We start from the raw sequence: 21815 nt of genomic DNA, 5'->3' as shown, positions 1-21815 counted from the left end.
TGTAAGAGAGCCCCACAAAACCTTGCTTAATAAAGCAAACCAAAATTTCTTCTGAAAAGAACATTTCTTTTCCTCTTTAGCACAGAGAAGCTTCTTGAAGGAGGTATTCAATTCATATTTTGGAGAAGCTTTCTACCTCCAAACAAACCACACTGCTAGGAGGTCAGTATTTGACTTAATTCTTTTCCCCCTGCAATCTAGGCATCTTCTGATTTGTTTTTTGTTTTTGTTTTTTCTGAAATTAAAACTGTGGATTGTTTGGAAGCTAACAATACAAACCGTTTGGAAGGAATAGCTTCTCTCTGTCCTATATTTACCAAAGAGAGAGAGAGAGAGAGAGAGAGAGAGAGAGATGCCCCCAATGAAAACATAGCATTGTGCTCCTTTCTGTGGGCTTTGAAGGTGCACATTTATGAAAACGGCTCTAATTGAATGACTAAGTATAACACTTTGACAGATCGTCTTTCATTCATTGCTAACAAGTACTGCATTACATCTTTGTAATGAACATGAAAATGACAGTTAGCCCTCATCACTCGGGAAGCCTGGGCCGATTCCTTCCTATCTGAGTGAGAGCTCCTATGTCACCCGTGTTCCAGTAATCCTGAACAGTGTGCAGGGCACCCATCCTCAAATGCCTCTGGTCATTTGTGCCTTTGCCAGAGAGAGATCAAAGGAAGAGCAGAGGCTTAGAGTTTATTTTAAAATCTTTCATTTTAGAAAGGAAAGGAGCATTTTAAGATAACAAAATAAAGCCAAGACCCCTCAGAGGTGATTGGTTTGGATCCTACTTCTTTCCACTTGCTACCCTGTTGTTTCTTTGGATCTCAAAGTCAAGCCATGGAACTACAACTAAATTCTCAGTCTGGGTAACCTTCACGGCACCAGTGGGCTGCAAGTGGTCATACCCACAGTTCAGTCCTGATGAAACAGACAGACAATGAGATATCTGTGAATGGTCACATCTCAGTCCCTGTTGGCTCTGCCATTGGTTTTATGTTCTCTTGTTTTCACCTTGCAGGTCATGTACATAAGGGCCTGCTCTTTTCTCTAAATAGTCCCCAAATGCAACTCTGTCTTTTCCCAGATTCTTGAGAAAGGCCGGAATGCTCGTATGTCGAGGCAAAGGAGAGAGTTTTTTTTTTTTATGAGATCCAGGATCTATAGACACTGCTAACAAAAATTAACAAGGCCTCTTTTTAGGTCATGCCAAGGACGGTGGCGTGTGTTTTTCCCAGTTATCTAGGGAGGGGGATTATTTTGCTTTCCATCATGTGTCCTAGATGTGCTTATGATTAAGACCGTGTCTTCCGTAAAATTCGTAAAAGAAGCCATTAATGAAGCTTCGTTGCCTTGGATTCCCATTCTTACATGTGGAACATTGGTTTGGGAGAAGGAATGTTATATTGACAAATGAAATCATTTATATTTGTAAGAAGGCCTCAGAAACAGGTCCGTTGTCACATCCTTGAAAAGTTTTGCGGGGGTCGGGGGGGGACAATTAGCGATTTCTTTTCCACTTCAAATTTTATAAAATAAGCCCAAACTTGCTCTGTGTTCATGTTTGTACCAATAGTGGGGGTGGGGTGGAAACAAAACCATAAACTTTTCCTAAAGATGAGTCTTTCAATTTAACGTAGCTAGAAATCTCTTCCAGAAGACTTTTCAGAAAATACTTAGAAGCCCGTTCGTGGTGCTTGCCAGTTTATTCTACCTGTTTTCCAGAATGCAAATAGAAAAGAAAAAACTCAGCGTCCTTGTTCATGTAATTACAGGCATTTAAGAGGAAGAACTTCCATTGGGGATTTCATGTGTTTCTCTCTTTCTCTCCCTCTCTCTCCTGCTTATAATTTGGTACCACTTTGCCCAGATTTCGTGTTAAGGTCTGAATAAATGAGTCTTCCATAATATTAAATAATAACCTGATGAAATTTACCTAAAGCCTAGTGTATCTGTGGAATAAGTAAAGACAGAAGGACTTGCGTAAGGGATAACACTGAGGATGCTGCTTAGCCTTCGCAGCAAAGTTTCTTTCTTTCTTTCTTTCTTTCTTTCTTTCTTTCTTTCTTTCTTTCTTTCTTTCTTTCTTTCAAGTTTATTTATTTTGAGAGAGAGAAAGCACATGTGTGATCAGGGGAGGGGCAGAGAGAGAGGGAGAGAGAGAATCCCAAGCAGACTCTGTACTGTCAGCGTGGCCCGACGTGGGGCTCAATCTCATGAACTGTGAGATCATGACCTGAGCCAAAATCAAGAGCAAACGCTTAACCGACTGAGCCACCCAGGTGCCCCTAAACTTTGCCCTTCTTTTTTCTATTATTTAAAAAAAGACATTTATTGATTTGGGGAGAGTGAAAGCAGGGGAGAGGCAGAGAGAGGAGGACAGAGGATCCGAAGGGGGCTCTGCGCTGACAGGCTGACAGCAGCGAGCCTGATGCGGGGCTTGAACCCATGGACCGTGAGATCATGACCTGAGCCGAAGTTGGACGCTCAACCAATTGAGCCACCCAGGCGGCCCTGACCTTTGCCCTTTTAAGAGCAGGATGAATTCTTCCAATTTGGGGCATCGAGTATTAGAATGGCAGAATCTCTGGTTGGATTAATGGCTTTAACATTTTATTTTCAGACATCTCAGACCCCCAAACGAGAGAAGATACTGAGGCCTGTTGCCACAAACCCGTAGATCCGAACTTGTGGTGATAGTCCACACAAGCTTGTGTCTATAGGTATGTGTCTGTTAGGCAACCTCACAGACCGCGCGTGGGCTTTGCCTGTATGCCACTCGATTCCCCTTCCGATCCCTTTAATCCCCCCTCTTCTCCTTAGGGTCCTTTAAGAGTGGTAGAAATGGAAAGAAGGGCTGATACGGAGGAAAGAGACCTTTTGTTCTGAGATGGATGGGACTCTTCACCGGTGAACTTATAAGCTTGCGCTCAATTCCCTTAGCTCTTGTAACTCTCCTCAGCTATCACATTTAGAGACCAGGCTTGCCGGTGAGGCAGCAAGAATTTGGGTGACTCAGACAGCTTACCGTTGAGTGGTGAGTAAATAGACATATAAAGGAGGGTCTCTTATTTTCTGGAGGCCTAATTGTTTTGAAAGTCACTATTATCTTGTGGGGAAACTGACAGAAGCTTGTGTACAAGACCCATCGCACCCCGGTTGGACTTGTACCTTGTGGCAATTCTTTCTTCCCCATTGTTCTCGAATCAGTCCTTATCGTTAAAAATAAAATTAATGGGGGGGGGGCACAATGGACTGCTTAAGTATTTATACTTCTGTAAATAGCCTGCACTGTAAGAAAAAGAACTTTTTATAAAAAAAGAAATCGCCTGTTTAGGTCTAACTTCATATTTGGCCAGAGTTGTATTGTAAGTCTTCACATGTTTTAAGAGGCTGGAATGAAAATAATTTTATCCCCTTGCCTCTTAAATGTCACCATTGTGCCAGGATTGGAAAGCCAAACTGACCACAGATCAAAGCAAAAGTGGCTATATTTGTCTCATTCCAACAATGTGAGCTGAAGAGTCTGTAAACAGAACCCAGGGTGAAAAGTTGATCAGATGTGGATGACTCTTAAACTTTTGCATTCCCTTTTTGTCAAACATGGTGCCGAGAATTCCCTTAAGACTTGTGTGTGTGTGTGTGTGTGTGTGTGTGTGTGTGTGTGCAGACTCTTCTATCCAACGAGCCAATATAAAACAGTTATTGATTTACCATCAACAAGAAGCTTGAAATTCAAATGGTAACATTTCATTTCATTAAACACTCTTTCCTCTTCAGATCCACACTCTTCCGGGATAGTAGAACTCGTTCTTCTATTAAGTATATAAAAATGAAATTTTGTATGTTGGAATTGGGAAGGTCTCGATATAGATCACATATGTTTAAAGGGGAGAATAAACAGTTTGCCTGTGCTGTACCCAGAGGATATGGCGGACATGCATTTCCTTTGTGTTTGCTTGGCATTGCATCGAGGAGGGTTGTAGACCTCAACTTTCAGCTTGCCAAGAAACCATTACTTTATTATGGAATGATAGACCATTATAGCCCGAAGAGAAAGATTGTCCCCATTGGTGTGTATCATGTCTAACTGTTTGCCCAAGGCCTTTATCCACTCATTAAGCAAACAATCTACTTGGTTGGTTTTACCTACTTCTTTGAAGTGGTTGACTTAGAATGGATAAGCTGCCAGCAAATTAAGCTTGTACCTTCCCTGGATAAATATGTATTTAATAAAGGCAAAATCACATCTCTACACATCATCCCTTTAACCTGCCATTAAAGTGTGTTACCAGGGGGCCAATGGAGTTCATGAACCCAAGGAGACATTAGCTGCCTATGGTCTCTGTAGAGAGACAACGGAAGGACCACAGGATGGCCACTAGGTGACTGCCAGGTTGTTTGCTTTTTCTTTCTTTCTTTTTTTAATTTGTTTTTGTTTTTTTTTTTTTTACTGCTTATTTATTTTTGAGAAAGGGAGAGAGACACAGAATCGGAAGCAGGCTCCCGGCTCCTGGAGCAGGCTCAGCACAGAGCCCGACACGAGGCTTAAACTCACAAACTGTGAGATCATGACCTGAGCTGAAGTTGGAGGCTTAACCAGCTGAGCCCTGTAGGTCCCCCCGCCCCGGGTTGTTTCTTTTAAGGAGGTTTTTAAAACCCATTACCCCAAGTAAAAAGAGTACACAGAGAAGTCAGTCTATTCAAAGTTTCTAAAAGACTGACGATATTATTATTTGATTCATCGGACTAGAAAATATTCTAGTGGAAAGCCCAAAGCCCCTGGACAGTGGCCACAAGAAACAGGATATTAAATATTTTACATGATGATGCAATTCAGTGTTTTTCCCTCCTTCCATGTTCATGAATGAATGGTCCTGTAGATGTTAATTATTCCTTTGGGTCTCCCTCCGAGTGGACCAAATATTGTACAGGAAGCTGCAGAAAGTAAAATGATTTCAAGTTTTCCCCAGAAAGACTCTAAAAATATATTTCAGTAGTCATTATTGCGTGGAGATATAGAGAGAATGAGTATAAAAGAAAGTAGATTTATTAAAATCTTCAAATCATCAGCATCCAGATATATTTCTTACGCTATCTAACCCCCGGATATAGTTTAGTTTTTAAAGACAAACACAGAAAATTATAATTCTTATTACAAGAATTGCTTTCGAGAAAGCAACTCAACCCTCACGACCAGAGACTGGGGAGAGAGGGGGAGCTAATATTTAGTTTTAAAAGAGTTTCTTGTTTTTATTCCAAAGTTAATAAATGAATTTTTCTACATGGGAAGAAAATGGTATGTCTGGGATAGAATTAACTTTGAATTTTAAGTTAATATGATTTCTTATTTTTCAATGTGCTTACCAATAATTCCCTACTATTTCTTAGGTCCTGTGGATCTTTGCTGACTATGGTATTTAAATACCTCATCTGATGTCCCCTAGCCTCTCCAACTAAGATTTTTTTTTAAGTTTTATTTATTTAAGTAATCTCTACACCTAATGTGGGGCTCGAACTCACGACCCTGAGATCAGGAGTCACATGCTCTTCTGACTGACCCAGCCAGGCACCCCTCTAATTTAGGTTTTTAAAGCTTCTCACGCCTGTCATAGTGCTGAAATTTTTACAGAGAAGTCAATACGAATGGCTCTTAAAACATTCCAAAGATTTATTAACACCGAACATGGTGCTCAATAAAGCATAAGTTAGAATAAGGCACCTTGTTTATTTTGGTAGAGCCCAAAATTGGGAGATTCATTCACTCCTTCATTCAACAATCTTTTGTGAATGCTTACTATATTCAGTGTTCTGTGAAACGGTGAGGATATGACTCTGACTTCACAAAAATGTTTATTTGGTCAGGAGCCCCTTTGTGGTACTGCATGTCAGTTATACTGATGCATATTTAATGAATCACATGGTTTAATCACCATAGCTGTCCAGCTTCCCAATACCTAATCGATGCAGAGTATGTTTACTAATGAGGGGCCCCTCCTTTTCCATCATCTCAGACACTTGTAACATTGTTTCAAGTTCATCCTCACTGTCATTTGAGGGGATTGCAGTGTTCAACAGACCGAGAGTCTGTTGGCGTGTATTCAGAATACCTTTGGAATATATTTTTTAAAGTTATAGAGTACTGTCGATTCTCTATGCCTAAAGATCTATAACTACTGTTCTTCTATAAATGCCACTTTATTTTATGTTTTACTTCCTCCTTTCAATAAGACTTTTATGACATCATTCCATATCATAATTGCATGTTGTTATTGCACGCCTACAAATATTTACACTAATTATGTAATGAGCCATAATTGCACTAATACATGATAATGGGCTAAAATCAGTGTAAATAAACAAGGAAATTCACACAACCAAAAGAGCAGGGTATTGAAAACCATTAGTATTCTAGCAGCAACATCTTTTTGTCTTTGACCTCTAGAAAAATATGAATTTTTCTATCTCCAGATATTTAAAAGCTCTATCAGCTGTACATTTAGGCCAGTATACTAGCATTCTGGTACATGGAATCTTACCCTGTCTTTGTTCTGTCACCTCTGGCTAACTCTTACTGGTTCCTCCATTGCCTTGCTTCCAACTCATGAGGTTGTATCTTGACAGTGTTTACGGAATCAGGCAAACGGTCAGTGCAAGGAAAATAAAAATCACCTGGCCCTTATCTTTAGGCTCATTCATACTCCCAACTTTACCCATTCATTCATATACTTCAGCTTATTTTTAGGTCTCTACTAAGTGCCAGGTAATAGGTGTGCAGTTAGGATTAAATTTGCAGGGGTGAGTAGAACAGCCCGTCTTCAAATAGCTCAAGGTATAGTAAAGGAGACAGATAGGTAAATGATAATGCAATAGTGTCAGGGTTAAATTAGAAATGTGTGTATGGAATTATGAATGACCCAACAAGAACGCTTTGAATTGAGGCTAAGGATGAGTGGGAGTTTGCTGGGTAAGACCAACTTCCCGGTCTTTCCTCCACACCAGGTAGCACTGATCTAAGAGAGGCAGCCTCCTCCAAAAAGGCAGCCCCACTCCCTGATACCAGCATCAGGCAATGGGGCTGGAAAAATTGAGAAAACGATCTCTCTCCAGGTCAGTGCAGCAGCATGATGAAACATGAACTGTACATCATTTGGATCTTTGTTTTTTTTTTTTTTTTTTTTTGAATCAGCGCCCTAGAATTATTACTCTTTTATTCCCCATGTGCTTAGACACTCCTCCATCTCAAAATGCCTGGGCCCAGCTCCTGTGTGGAACAACCTTTACCAGGCAAACACCAGAGTCTAGCTAAGCTATAAGGAGAGGTGGCCATCTACAGACCAGAGGGCAGCCTTCACGGGGTTGTACAAACCTGATCAAAGAGGAGGCCACATGGAAATGGGAAGCCATCGAGCTTGTAAGAGTCTTTCTTGCTGCTCTTAGCATCAAACTGGGATAAAGGATATAGATAAAAGATAAAGGAAAGACCCCGTTTAAAAATTAAAAGCCAACAGGGAAATTCACTGTGTTCCTTTATAAAGAAAAAAATTCAGTCTATACATTGCTAAGTAAACTGTTGGGGACAGAGAATTTCTTTTAAAAAAAGTGCTGAGACAGTCAACTCTGGAAGGAGGGGGACTTTCTCAGATATGCGAATTATGTAAAATGATGAATACTGTTGAGTGAATATTCCCCGTAGCTTCTATATTATTTTCCCATCTCTGCTTTGCTCACAAACCTGTTTCCTGTAACTTTTCACCATGTTTTGGCTTAAGCTCTTTCCCCTTGTATACCTTTAGAGATCCCAGTTGTCCAGTTTCACAATAGAAACGTTTGTTTTCCTAACTCTTTTTCCGGTCGTTCAAGTTTAAATATTGGTCTACTTTTATATCCTGTTAACAGATACTGGAGGACATTAGCTTGAGCAGAACAAATGCCGTTATGTAACATTACCCTAATTTTCAGGCACAAATTACAACAAGAAAACCAATCCTAAGTATTTCCTCCCTTCTTGTATGCACAGTAAATCTCAAGCCAAGATTCTTGTGTTATTTTCTCTAGCGTCAGACCCTTTGAGGTGTTGTCTCTTGTACATGGCCCAGAGGGATGACAACACGAAGAATAATTATAAGACTAACTTCTAATTTCATTGCTTAAGAGATGGTAGCTTTCCAGCCATTGTGACTGCATGTGCCCAGGTTGAGGTAGTAGGTTGTATAGTTTAGAATTACATCAAGGGAGATAACTGTACAGCCTCCTAGCTTTCCTTGGGTCTTGCACAAAACAACATGCCGAGAACGATCATGATTCCTCCGGGCCTTTTTTTTTTTTTTTTTTTCTAGGAAAGCCTATGAAAGGTAAGATTGGGTACAGTTATTTTATTGGCGTTTTAGGATTGAGGTTTTGTTTAATTCGCGTACCCATGCTATATTTTCATGTTCTGTTTCTTTGGGTTGGATTTTGTTTTACCAAAAACGTGAGACTTTGAGGGATTCAGCAGATCAGTTCTCCATCGCCACAATAATGCTGCATAAATAAACAACACAAAACCTCAGGGACGCACAACAATAAACATGTTTAGCTCGTGAGTCTGGGGGTCAGTGATTTAGAATGGGCAGTTTTTCTGGTCTTGGCTGATCTCATTCATTCTGTCAGCCATAGGACGGGGTCTCTAGGATGACTGAGGCAGTTCAGTTCTGTTCCATATGACCCCTCTTCCAACAGGTTATTCCTAGCATGTTCTCCTGATAAAGGCAGAGGAACAAGAACAAGAAGGAGCCAAAAGGCTTAGGTATTTTGTGAACTTCTGCTTGCTTTATGTTTGGTAATATCTCATTGGGCAAAGGAAGTCACATGACCAAGCCTGGAGCCAGAGGAGGAGGCACTACAAAATTTCTTGGCAAAGGGCAAGAACTCAGACACACACAGCGAATTGGGACCATTTTTGCAATCACATTGCACTTTCTTGGATTCAATCAAACTGAAAGTAATTGTGCACCCTGCATTCTTGGAAGCTCCAAAGATCGAGGGCCATGTTTGTGAATTCACATTTTGGATTGGGGGCTAAGCTGGTCTTGGTCTGAATGTTATGTATATCTCTGTTAATGAGATGTGCTCCAACCAACTTCTGTGGGCAATTGCCAAGACACTGGAATTGTAATGATGTGGGGATCGACTAAGCTGGAAACAAACTGGCAGTCATTTCATGGTGATAACCAGTGTCACGAAAGATGGACATTTTGCTTGACCTAGGGCGAACTCACACAATCTACACAGACTGCATGGGTGGCAAAGCAGCACTAGAATCCAAGTCTGTTGACCAGGATGGGGTTGCTCCAAGCCTAGACACTTTTAACACAACATGCGAAGATGTAGTCAGAAGTGCTTAATGGGTTATTTCATCCATGTTATTACTTTCTGGTGTTTTAATATACAACATCTGTAAAAGAGAATGTTTTTTGCACATTTTAGCTCTCTCTCTCTACTTCTCAGCTACACTAAAAAAGAGGCGAGACCCCTGTGTCACCATTTTGATTCCATGCTCCGATATTTTCATGGTGATTTACGGTGATTGTTACGTTACTAAGAGGTTCAAGGATAAGTAGCTCCAATTTGATGATAAAGCGCGGCTAGCAATGTTAGTTTTAGGCCACCCTGAAAGTCTACACTAGAACTGGGAGCGATTCTAAGCCTCCAGTACAGTCTTCATTCCTTCGTTCACTCATTCATCCTTTAGAAAGTCCTTTGGCCTTACTCTAGAAGACATTGCCATGACTTTGTTACATTTATTATGAGTTTGACATGAAACACAGGTATTACCTGTATCTGTATTGGCTAAGAGTTTGCGTATTAAATATCTGCAGCCACTTGACATATGAAGACCTACTTAGTGCTGTTCATATGTTTATAAAGCTTTTTTTAAAAAATCAAGTTATCTTCCTGTATAAGGCAATAAGATCCTCTCTTTGCAGTGGTCAATAAACTTGAGTGGTTTCACACAGCCATGGTTAGCCAAGGGCCACGTAGTATTTGGGATCATGCTTTGAAAACAAGCTAACTTTCATACGATTGAATTTCTACTGACTTAGTAATAAGGTGATATCCACCTGAATTTACATAATATCCTCTTTGCTTTCAGAATAGCTGTGGTGTCTAGGAGGGCATAGTGTTGCGTGTTTTCAGCCAGTAGCCCCCATGGTAGGACAGGCTTTGGGAACTGCAAGGAAAATACATTATGTTGGAAGACACTTTAGACACATGTTAGTGTCAGTTTCAGCGTTAAGAAATGGGTAAAATATTCTTCCAAACGAATCCTTTCTTATCTTCATTTTTGGTGAGTATGTGTTCTCTTCCCCCAGGGGAACTCTTTACTGACTTTTATGTCTAATAATCGTTCTTAGTCCCAGAAGCCCTAAATACACTGTGATAGAATACAAATAACCATGGTATCTTCTGAGAATTAATTTTAGGATCTAAAAGGAAAAAGTAAAGAGGTGCAGCATGCTACATTTTTAAATATCATCAACAACTTATAATATTTCTATGGGTGGTGTAAATGTTACTCTAATTTTTTCATAATCTGGTAATTGAATCCAGCTGTTTTCCGGCACTCTGATAAACTTCAAAACATAAATGTGTTGCTGGCACCTTGACCTTCTTCATCAATCAAGGAACATTTTGCTGACACAATTTAAGGAGACTCTGGCCAGTCAGAATAGTGAGTTTATAAACTTTTCTGAAGACAGGTCGTTTGTACTTCTTTATCTGCAGGCGTCAAATCCTTTTTGACTTGGTGGATTAGTAGAGGCATTTAACTAGTATGAATTGATGGCATTGGTCCCCCTCCTTGTGCTGGGTAAGTGTATACTTCCAAAGATGTTTTTGGAAGGACAAGCCCTAGACTTCTCCAAGCTGGCTTTGGCTCAGTGTCTTTCCTGAGCTTTCTTGAGACCCAGGGAAATGAATAAACCAACGTTTTCTTGTTCAACTAAATATGTATATTTTCTAGATACTTCGTACAAGTTTGGACTGCAATACCTACCTCATTGCCATTCTTGTCCCACTGGACAATTTTCCCTTCACCTCTTGCCCTCCAAATTCTAACCCCACTGTGATGCTTGTCTTTCCATTCTGAGTAGAACCAATCTCTGGTGGTCTTCATAGCCTATTTCTCTAACAGTTATACTTCCAAGTTCTATTGAAAACTTCCTTTAAATAGTATTTATCAAACTGTAATTAATGTGAATCCCCTGAGATCTTGTTAAAATACCAATTCTAATTCAGTAGGTCTGGACAAGGCCTGACATTCTGCATTTCTAACCAACTCTTATGTGAAGCTGATGCTTTTGGTGTATAGGACACACTCCCGGGTAGCAAAGTTCTACATAATCCAGTGCTTCCGAATCCCAGGATGTCCAGGCTTTTAAGCTAAGGGTAAGAGATTTGGAGACAGCTTTCCATCTTTAGATAAATACAGCAGTTTCTCCTTTAATTGTAGCCACCCAGCTTTCTCTTAAAAATATCTTAGCTCCTTGGGGCACCTGGGTGGCTCAGTCGGTTAAGCGTCCGACTTCAGCTCAGGTCATGGTCTCACGGTTCGTGGGTTCGAGCCCCGCATCGGGCTCTGTGTGCTGACAGCTCAGAGCCTGGGGCCCGTGTCTCCATCTCTCTCTGCCCCTCCCCCACCCATGCTCTGTCTCCCTCTGTCTCAAAAATAAACATTAAAATATATCTATATATATATATCTATCTATATATATATATATCTTAGTTCCTTTCACCAACCCAGAACCCAAGATGCAGCCCTATGACGGTTGCATCTTGGAAATAGGGACTCTACGACATTGAGCCATAGTCCTAAAGATTTTTGCATTGCAGTGATCATTCACTCAACAGAAACATCTTTGAAGAGCACGTGTAAAAAGAATTCAACCAGGGACATGAGTGCAGGTATCAAACCTGGTTCCGCCATACTCCCATCATTTAAACTTTCCAACTTTCAGTGTCCAAACATCTAAGTCCATGGGGTAGAACCAGGTAATTTCTGAGATACCTCTATGATAGAATAGACTGCAGTTCTGGGACTGTCATTCAGGAATCTTAGATGGCAGTGACTAGACTCTTCTTCGCCTCCATATCCTTCTGTTTTATAACGTGGCAGGAGATATTCCCAGTTCTGTCTCTGTGCTGTCAAAGGGACATGAGCACCATGGTAATGGCCGGAAAGTATGGTCACCACAACAAGCTGCCAACGCTGAAGGCCACATTAAAGCGATGGTGAAAGTAGCCTAAGAAAACAGTCACTATTAATCCTCTTGGTCCTTCCATGTTTGTAGATCACTGGGGTAAGAAAGAGAAGTAAATTAATTTCTGCCTAGTTAATGTCTACAAATGGGGTATGTTAAACCACTGACTATCATTTTCCAGTAGAAGTGATCTCAGTGGCGAACAGAAGGGGGGATGGCGGGATATGTGAAATTCATGACCTCCTTCCCTGGTTCCTGTTTGTGCTCTTTCTAAACAAAAATTATGTGCTTCGTGCTCCACCGCCAACTGCGGTACGGAGCACACGAGAGCTTCTGTGGCCCTTCTCAACCCTTTTACATCAGTCACAGAACTCCCACTGTTCTGTGCTAATGCAAAATGCAATAACGTTTAGCATCAGGACATCTCTGAGTCAAGAGGTTAACGGAAAACACATCTCCCATTGTGTTCCTGCGGCTCTGATACTGTTAATGGCGAAAACACCATGGAGACAAATAGATCTCTCTTTATTCAGGAAGCTTTGAGTGAAGAGAAAATATATATGACACCTTTACAACATGAGAGCCCTCTCTATATGGTGCATTAAGGAAGGGGGGGGGGGAAGTCCACACAACATCATGTTTGATGTGGCTTGAGACTCCTCTAGATGGAAAATTCTGTCTCCTCCATTTTCTTTCTGTTGCTTTAGTAAATAGTTACTGTTCTGGGAGGGGGAAGTGAGATTTAACCTTTCAAGAAACAAATTCAGGGTAAGAGGCTTTATGGGGTGGTTTCTAACATGTGACCAAAGAGACATGGCTGCCTCTTTCTTTCCTATCCTACTTTTGTGCATCTTGCCTTTATCTGTCGTATGCTTTAGATAGACTGTGGACCAATATGTGTATGGAAGGGATCGAAAGCAGTAACCAGCACATTGTAATTATGCTGAGATTTCACTTGAAAATTACCTGAAAGTAGATTGTTTTGGATGGCCATATAAAGATCGTATGTAAACATATTTTTATGGTCTTGTTTTCCATTCACTTGAGAATGTCTCTCATGAAATCTTAGTCAAGGTCACTTCTTGTTCCTGTAGAACATTTTATCCCCAGTTTTATTGAGATATAATTAACATACACCACTGTGTACGTTGAAGGTGTTCAGCATAATGGTTTGGCTTACACATACATTTTCTAATTTTTTTTTTTTTTTGAGAAAGAGAGAAAGCATGAGTGGGTGGAGGGGCAGAGAGAGAGAGAGAATCCCAAGCAGGCTCCACGCTGTCAGCACAGAGCCCACCGTGGAGCTCAGTCTTGTGATCTGTGAGATCATGACCTGATTTTATAAACTGTGAGATCATGACCTGATCCGAAATCAAGAGTCAGACGCTTAACCAACTGAGCCACCCAGGAGCCATATAACATATGTTATAAAAATGATTACATTGATAAGTTTAATTGGCATTTATTGTCTCATACAGGTATAATAAAAAGAAAAGCAAAAAAACAAAAAAAAAAAGAAAGAAAATTTCCTTGCAAAAAACAAAAAACAAAAAAAAAAGCAAATTTCCTTGCGATGAGAATCCTATAGAACTTTAGAAAGAAATTTGTTCTGTAATTTATGAATTGTCATCAGATGCTAAAATTAGGATGTTCTTGAGTATTTAAAGACTTCATTCCCTGGTAAAAATATTCTGGTTCAGGAATCCATTTAAGGGGTTATCCGCACAGTTTAGGTGCCCCAAATAATTATCAAATTTTCTGTGTTATGTGTAGTCTTCGAAACGTGTGGCGGGTATATGTTATTGATTACCACCCGATCCTGTCAGATGACTACACTGGCTTTGGTAGGGGGGTGGAAAGAGCGGCATGAGCTTTCAGCTTTTACACTGAACTGGAAATTTTGAGACCTGTTTCCCAACCAGGCTGATACATTGCAATACTAGTACTCTAATTGTTGATTCAGTCACATCAAGGGCAGCCAAACTTCATGTATAAAAGTTCACCAAGTCCAGGAAGGAGGGAAAGGAATTCCAGAATGACTCATTGTTTAATGAATAAGGCCCCAAGTGTTCTGTGGTTGCCATTTTTAAACTTGAATAAAATGTATAGAATTCAAATCATAGCTTGAATTCCGAATTGGGGCAGATTGGGGCTACAGTGTTATAGTGATATGCTGCTTCTAGTCAACTGCTAATAAGCGACTTCAAAACATAAATGGGCACTCATGATCTGTGCTCTGAATCCTCTGAAGGTTTAAAAGTCTTTTAATCTATTTGTAGCTTTTTATTATTGAGTAATGAAGTGCTGCTAAAATACTGGAACCAATATGCAAAACACATATTAAATCAAGCATCATTCAAGGAGAACAGATCCCCAAAGACCGAACAGAAAGGTACAAAATGAATTTATGGGAAGTAAACTTTTGTGGTTGGGGGGAGAGAAAACTTTATTACCTTTCATGACCAAGAAGCAGAGTTTTCTGGTTAATCAACGGGGTTTTTAACCAAATTGTTATATACAAGGGACACGAATGACCAGTTTAAGAAAGTAAAGGTTATGTTCTGCTTAAAGCTAAAACGGTTTTAAATCCAATGTCATATTTCTTTTAAGATTTATGAGTTATTTCGTGTCTCAGCTCACATTCTACCTCTGATTTATCTTTAATCTCAATTACTCTCATAGCCCATGCTTTGAAATTACCTTGTGCTTCAAGACCAGCACTGTAAAGCTAAATTTATGTTGTATCGTTAGGTGACAGAAGTGCCAATTATAGACCGGTTTTGGCAGAATACTGGTTAAACTAGAGTTTACCATTTACATTCTGTGGCTTATGTTGGAAACTCAAGTTAATATCGACTGTGATCTCATCTAATGGAAAAGTGCCAAAAAAATCTGTTGCAAATTAAACCCTACTCTTTTTTTTTTACCAATGTATTTAATTTATTTTTTAAATTTATATCCAAGTTAGTTAGCATATAGCGCAACAATGATTTCAGGAGTAGAGTCCTTAATGCCCCTGACCCATTTAGCCCATCCCCCCTCCCACAACCCCTCGAGCAACCCTCCGTTTGTTTTCCATATTTAAGAGTCTCTTATGTTTTGTCCCCCTCCCTGTTTTTATATTATTTTTGCTTCCCTTCTCTTATGTTCATCTGTTTTTTTATCTTAAAGTCCTCATATGAGTGAATTCATATGATATTTGTCTTTCTCTGACTAATTTCGCTTAGCATAATGCCCTCTAGTTCCATCCACGTAGTTGCAAATGGCAAGATTTCATTCTTTTGGATTCCCTGGTAATACTCCATTATATATATACCACGTCTTCTTTATCCATTCATCCACCAATGAACATTTGGGCTGTTTCCATACTTTGACTATTGTTGATAGTGCTGCTATAAACATTGGGGTGCATGTGTCCCTTCAAAACAGCACACCTGTATCCCTTGGATAAATACCTAGTAGTGCAATCGCGGGGTCGTAGGGTACTTCTATTTGTAATTTTTTGAGGAACTTCCATACTGTTTTCCAGAGTGGCTGCACCAGTTTACATTCCCACCAGCAGCACAAAAGAGATCCTCTTTCTCCGCATCTTCGCCAACATCTGTGGTTGCCTGAGTTGTTCATGTTAGCCATTCTGACAGGTGTGAGGTGGTATCTCATTGTGGTTTTGATTTGTATTTCCCGGATGATGAGTGATGTTGAGCATTTTTTTTTCATATGTCAGTCGGCCATCTGGATGTCTTCTTTGGAGGAGTGTCTATTCATGTCTTTTGCCCATTTCTTCACTGGATTATTTGTTTTTTGGGTGTTGAGTTTGGTAAGTTCTTTATAGATTTTGGATGCCAACCCTTTATCTGACATGTCATTTGCAAATATCTTCTCCCATTCTGTCAATTGCCTTTCAGTTTTGCTGATTGTTTCCTTCGCTGGGCAGAGGGTTTTTATTTTGATGAGGCTCCAATAGTTCATTTTTGCTTTGGTTTCCCTTGCTTCCGGAGACGTGTTGAGTAAGAAGTTTCTGCGGCCAAGGTCAAAGAGGTTTTTGCCTGCTTTCTCCTCGAGGATTTTGATGGCTTCCTGTCTTACATTTAGGTCTTTCATCTATTTTGAGTTTCGTTTTGTGTGTTGTGTAAGAAAGTGGTTCAGGTTCATTTTTTGCATGTCGCTGTCCAGTTTTCCCAGCACCCCTTGCTGAAGAGACTGTCTTTATTCCATTGGGTATCCTTTACTGCTTTGTCAAAGATTAGTTGGCCATACGTTTCTGGGTCCACTTCTGGGTTCTGTATTCTGTTCCATTGATCTGAGTGTCTATTCTTGTGCCAGTACCATACTGTCTTGATGATTATAGCTTTGTAATACAGCTTGAAGTCTGGGATTGTGATGCCTCCAGCTTTGGTTTTCTTTTTCAAGATTGCTTTGGCTATTCAAAGACTTTTCTGGTTCCATACAAATTTTAGGATTGTTTGTTCTAGCTCTGTGAAGAATGCTGGTGTTATTTTAATAGGTGTTGCATTGAATATATAGATTGCTTTGGGTGGTATTGACATTTTAACGGTATTTGTTCTTCCAATCCAGAGCATGGAATATTTTTCCATTTTTATGTGTCTCCTTCAGTTTCTTTCATAAGCTTTCTATAGTTTTCAGTGTATAGATTTTTCACCTCTTTGGTTAGATGCATTCCTAGATATTTTATGGGTTTTGGTGCACTTGTAAACGGGATAGATTCCTTGATTTCTCTTTCTGTTGCTTCGTTGTTGGTGTATAGGAATGCAACTGGTTTCTGTGCATTGATTTTACATCCTGCAATTTTGCTGAATTCATAAAGCAATTCTAGCACTTTTTTGGTGGAATCTTTTGGGTTTTCCATATAAAGTATCATGTCATCTGTGAAGAGTGGAAGTTTGACCTCCTCCTGGAAATTAAACCCTACTCTTAACCAATCTCCCAAAATATTTAGTTCTGAATACAGCATGTACATTATCCTGTGAAATTGTGTGGTTCTAAATTTAGCCACCTCTGATGGCTGTTTTCTGCCTTGTCAGATCTTCTCTCAACCTTTTTTTCATCCTGTTCTCTACACTCAGAGATCGATCTTCAGGGGCTGCCTCAACAGTCCCTTCGGCCCTCTGGCTTCTGGATGTGTTTGGCCAATGGGGAGGCATCAAACAGGAGACAGAAGGGAAAGTGGAGAGAGAGGTACTTAATCCCCCTGCCTTCCTGCAGGCCTTGGGGTTGACCTGGCTTCATTCCTTACCAAGAATGGGGGCCGCTCTGACCGACATCTCTAGTTCTCAGTCTCTCGCTCACTTGCTCTCCCTCTTCTGATAACCACTCCCCCTCCACGTCCCCTCGGGCTGAAGCTTGGTACTGACTTTCTCCTGCTGTTAGTACTTGGACACTTACACATCTTCAGTGTCTTTCTTAACTCCGCCCAATCTTTCCAAATAATCCTTTCACTAAAGCTCCCCCAGTTTCCCCATCTGAGTGTGCTACTTTCTTGTGTGGACTCTGATTTTCTAGCTAAAGTTAACATAAGCTAGGTAACAGAAATTAGTCACTCCTGTGTGGGAGATGAGGGATGGGAGAGTAGATATTTATCTTTTCCATAATACTGTAAGCTCTGGAAGGTTAAGGACCATATCTAAGACCTCCTTTATAATTCTTTACAACACCTGCAAAGGGCTTAGCTCACAGTGCCTGCTCAGAGCATGTGGAGAATCTTACTGAGTTCCACGGAAATCCTCAAATTTGTTATAGGCTTAAATGGAACGTAAGTCCTTGGCTTAGGATGTAGACTTCAAGAAGCCAAGGACCACACTATTTTTTTAAACGGCATTTATAATATAATCTCCCATGACACAAATATCAAACCCAGTCTGGAAATTCTAACTCCATAAAAATAGAAGATGTACACCATGGGTTATGTTGGTTTGTGTTTAGTAGATGAGAAATAACTCTAGTTAAAGCATTTGGGTCTAATTTTCGTTTTACAGCACCAACTCACCCTTTACTATTTGTTAGTTTTCCTATTTGTGCTATTTTTTTATGTGTTTATTTATATGGCTTCCACCATGGTGTCGATACTAAAGAGTAGCATTAGCAATATTCTGAATACGATCTGGGTGGAGGGAACATTTGGATGTGTCTGAAATAGGATTTAAGAACTTCAGGATAAAGGGAATATTTACCAGAATAGGTATCTTCACTCTTTCTTTGGGGTTCATTTTACCGATTTGCCCTTTGACTTTTACCATAATTCCAAATCTCTCCATACTTTAAATTTCAAAATGACTCCCAGTTTCATGAAATGTAGCCACTGGGAATGGAAAACACTTTGATCTTTAATGTAGTAAGTTTTTACTGGTATGGGAGTCTATTGTTTTTATTTTCTACTTTGAGCAAATCCATGCTTTAATATCTACTTGCTCTGAAACTTGTGAAAATAGATTAGGAAAAAGTTAAGAAGAACTTGCCTTTGGACTTTCTTTACTGAAAGGAAACTCCCCAGCCGGTTCAAAGAGCAGATCCCTTACTGTTCATATTTTGCAAACAAGAGCATTTCTTCAACAAATGGAGGCAGTTGGAACATTGTCAACTCAGATAAGTTAAGCTTTGTGTCTCCCTGGTAAGTGAAACTGTTTAATGATAATTTTACTAGTCCGCTTGGGAAGTGACCGAAGCACTATTAGATAAGTTAAGATTTTTAAAAAGCCTGGAAAATACTTTGCCAACTGTTTCTTCTTGGCCTCTTGGCAAAGATCAACAGTTACGTTCCCTATCTAGGGACTATCTCTTATGGGCCAGACCGGATGATCTAATAGGTCTTTATAATCTCTAAATACTGTGACTTTTATCCCCAAGTGAACTACACAGTTTATTTACATAGAAACACATTCACAGGCTTAAGGAAATGCAGTATGACTAATGCTAAGGAAAGTGAGCCAGAATGACTCAAGTGGCTTTTTTTTTTTTCTAAATAGGATAAGTAAATTAAAATCATAGACATTCTCTCTAGTTCCCTTCCAGCATCTCAATATGTAGATTTTAGATGTCAGAATTCCCCAGTAGTGAATTATTTTTCTGCCACCAGCAAATTATAAACATGTTGTCCTGTTAAATCAGTAAACCTTTGCCGTACCTCTCAAGAAAGCTCTTCAATAGAGATTTGGTTTAATTGTTGTTTTAATTTTACATTCTATCTCAGGCACATGGGAAATTAAAAATGTTGGGAAGGATAGAAAAATAAAAGTTGCTAGAAAAATACAAGCATGATAAATAAAGCATAATCATTGTGCGTTTCAACTTTATTAAGAATGTGTTTTTGTGCCTTGAGCTACATTTATCAAGACAAATGAAGCATTGGGAGGAATCTCGATTTTTTAATAAAAGAGTCGTTTCCTCGGGATTGTGTTGGCAAAGACCATGCTTTTAAGGAGTCTCCCCCCCCCCAACCCCACCTTTGTGTTGTACAAATTTTTTATGCTTTCTCCATCAGGTGACACTTTGAGTTGTCTATCTGGGACTAAAAATCAAACAGTTTTATTGTTTTGATTTTTAAATCAAATCTCCATAGATGACACTGGACATCCTTAATAAATACAGGGACAGTCAAGAGGTCTTACTTCCAGAGGACTTCGAGCTTCTCAGCTGATTACTTGCCCAACTTACTCTGGCATACACAGGTGAAAAGAATGTGGACATGAGATACCGAATAAGAAGGCAGATGACAAGACCCTGGTATTACCCATGAATTGTGTGCCTAAGCCAACTGGGTAAGCTTCAGGCCATTCTTTGCTTTCCGGGGAAGTGTCTGGATGCTGATCCTTTCTGATAAAAACGGGTAGTAGTGAGGAATTCTGTCCGGGGGCTGGATGATCAGTCCCTTCCATTGTGCTTTCTGCTTCCCCAGTCCTGATTTATCATTTGGAAGTCAGTTCTAGTTCAGCACTGAGGAGAAAGGCCATATAAACACAATGCATTACTCTCCGACAGCCTGTAACTGACTACACAATTGATTAGGTTGCTTATCCTTAAACGAAAGCATTTCTTAAGAGGTGATCATTTTTCTACGGGTTCTCTTATATAGTATATGCTACAAGTTCCAGTAAGTCACTCCCAGCCCCCCACTGCGTCAAGCGAAGATACCTCTTAGGTCACTCCCACAATAAATTCAACATGAAATGTGGTGTATATTCCTCATCCCGCAGTCTTATGGTTTAAGGGAGAGTATCACTCTCCTGAACATAGCTCATTTTACTAACTTATCTCCGTTTGGTGTCTCATCACATTCTACCATGATTTATCTTTCCTCTCCATTACTTTCATAGCGCATGCTTTGAAATTACCCCAAAACTTAGATCCCCGCTGAGGGCCGTGTTCATGGTCGAAGATGCGTTTGTTTGGACTGTTGGTGTCCTCCGAAGTCTAGCTCAAAGGTCACCTTCTCTCTTTCTGTTTCCCACTCACCTCCCTCAGGCAACCCTTCCTTTTGTGCTCAACTAACACTTTGTTCAAACAGTTAGCATACCATTATATGAGTGTTACACACGTCTGTTTTACTGAGAGCTTCAGTGAATCCTTTGATGGGACAGACACCATTTCAATCACCCTTTTATTCCCAAGCAGACGCATAATAGTTGCTTAATAAGTGTTGGCTCACTTGAACCAGATTTTCTTTTAGTAAACAATGTTGATAGGCCCGTGATTTAGGGAGTGGTAAACTCAGCTAACATTGACACCCCACGTTTCCGTTCTGTTTTGCATTCTGGAGCGTCTAGGGATTTTTTTTTTCTTTCATTCTGCTATTGTTTCAGTGCACGAGATTGACTCTGAAATACGTTTAATAGCCAAGTGAAAGTAGGATGCGGTTGAGGCTTGGCTTTTGAAAAGTTTCCTCAGAATATTGGGAGTTCTCAGAAATGTAAGTGTTCAGCAAACTGTGGCTACATAGAATCAAGCCCAATGCGAAACATCAATGCTTATCAGAACGCGATTGACCAGATTTTACTACTTAATTTTTATTTCTGAGGAATCACATGCGATTTCCCTGCAATGGGATGAAACTTCCAGGGGAGGAAATCTTCCTTGGTGAAATCTACCCTTTTCTGCATTGTTTATTGAGTGCAAATAAAACCATCATGGTCATGAAGATGATGAATGGCTTTGCTTTGATGTTACTAACCTTCCACAGTTGTCGTAGCTTCCTACTGAGCCACATTTCTACTGTAGTTTTTGAAGTTTTTTAAACTGAGGAATAGATTTTATGATGGTGGTGGTAGTGATAGTGGTGACGGTTATTTGTTTTGTTAGCATTCATTGTCCAAATGGAATAGACAGTAAATACTGAGTTACCTTTTTCACTTACCAAAATTAAAAAGTCTTTCCAATCAAGTGACATGCTATTACGATACCAACTGCGTCTAGCAATGTCTATTCGATTTAAGAATTCAGTGAATACATTTTAATACATCTCTCTGTCTGAAAGGATTTCAGTACAGCCCTGCCCAGAGAGTTGTGACGATAGTTAACCACTCATTGGTTTTCCCAACCAATTTCATTTCACTTTATCAAATA

At 39.9% G+C, this 21815-nt stretch overlaps 1 long non-coding RNA gene across 2 annotated transcripts in view; it reads left to right on the top strand.

The window, feature by feature from the left end:
- LOC122483085 overlaps positions 1-3925 on the top strand; it is a 67294-nt gene extending 63369 nt beyond the window's left edge. For both annotated transcript variants that reach the window (XR_006297298.1, XR_006297297.1), the window contains one exon: positions 81-3925. This is a non-coding gene — a long non-coding RNA (uncharacterized LOC122483085). The remainder of the gene's footprint in view (positions 1-80) is intronic.
- Positions 3926-21815: the final 17890 nt, after the last annotated feature.

The sequence above is a fragment of the Prionailurus bengalensis genome, chromosome D1 (assembly GCF_016509475.1).
Source record: "Prionailurus bengalensis isolate Pbe53 chromosome D1, Fcat_Pben_1.1_paternal_pri, whole genome shotgun sequence".
In the NCBI taxonomy this organism is placed as follows: Eukaryota; Metazoa; Chordata; class Mammalia; order Carnivora; family Felidae; genus Prionailurus; species Prionailurus bengalensis.
This window is presented reverse-complemented; position numbering and strand designations above follow the sequence as displayed.